The 1,280-nt window shown below is 49.1% G+C and overlaps 1 pseudogene; it reads left to right on the forward strand.

The window, feature by feature from the left end:
* The first annotated feature begins 848 nt into the window (after window positions 1-848).
* Window positions 849-1,280, forward strand: part of LOC110336281 — a 2,453-nt pseudogene continuing 2,021 nt past the window's right edge.

The raw sequence follows: 1,280 nt of genomic DNA on the forward strand, positions 1-1,280 counted from the left end.
AGCCCTGGCTGTCCTGGAACTCACTTTGTAGACCAGGCTGGCCTTGAACTCAGAAATCCTCCTGCCTCTGCCTCCCAAGTGCTGGGATTAAAGGCGTGCCATCATGCCCAGCTAATAGTATAATTTCTTATGACTTTGTTTCCTTATTGTAATATTAATCTCTTTCTTCTTTCCATACTTGTCTTTTTCCTCACTCCCTTAATTAGAACTTTTGTTTCTCCTATGTCTCCTTCAGATCACTTTTTTTTTCCTTTTTGTTTATTGGGTATTTTCTTTATTTACATTCAAATGTTTTCCCCTTTCTAGGTCTCCCCTTCAGAAACCCCCTATGCCATCCCCCTGCCTCTATGAGGGTGCTCCCCTATCTGCCCACTCTAGCCTTCATGCCCTGGCATCCCCCTACACTGGTGCATCGAACACCCTCAGGCCCACTGATATCCAACAAGGCCATCCTCTGCTGCATATGTGGTCAGCGCCATGGGTCCCTCCATGTGTACTCTCTGGCTGGTGCTCCATCCCTGGGAGCTCAGAAGAGGAGGGTCTGGCCAGGAGCTCTGAAGTCTTAACTGCTCTCACCATGCTCAGAGTGACAACATACAATCTCCTTCTGCTGACTGTGGGTCAAGATGTAGAACTCAGAGCTCCTTCAGCACCATGGCTGCCTGAATGCTGCCATGCTTCCCACCCTGATGATAATCTATTGAACTGGAAATCAGCAACAAGTCCGTTTTGTTAAATCCAAGGCAGATTCCAAAATGGCAGTGCTGGTGACAATGTCCTAAAAAGGAGGACTGTTACTGAGTTAAAAAAAATAATAATAATACGCCCTTTCCCCTGGCTGGCAGCACAGAGGCCGCATGATGCCTGGAGTTGTTGTAAAAGACGTTAACCAGCAGGAGTTCTGAGTCAGAGCTCTGGCAGCCTTCTTCAAAAAGTCCGGGAAGCTGAAAGTCCCTGAATGGGTGGACACAGTCAAGCTGGCCAAACATAAAGAGCTTGCCCCATATGATGAGAACTGGTTCTACACACGAGCTGCTTCCACAGTACGGCACCTGTACCTCCGAGGGGGTGGAGGGTTGGTTCCATGACCAAGATCTATGGAGGATGGCAGAGAAACAGTGGCAGGCCCAGCCACTTCAGCAGAGAGAGACTTTGAGAGTGTGGCCCGCTGGATCCTCCAAGCCCTGGAGAGGCTAAAAATGGTGGAAAAGGACCAAGATGAGGGCTGCAAGCTAACACCTCAGGAACAGAGAGATCTGGACAAGATCGCTGGACAGGTG

The sequence above is a fragment of the Mus pahari genome, chromosome 19 (genome assembly GCF_900095145.1).
Source record: "Mus pahari chromosome 19, PAHARI_EIJ_v1.1, whole genome shotgun sequence".
Lineage (NCBI taxonomy): Eukaryota > Metazoa > Chordata > Mammalia > Rodentia > Muridae > Mus > Mus pahari.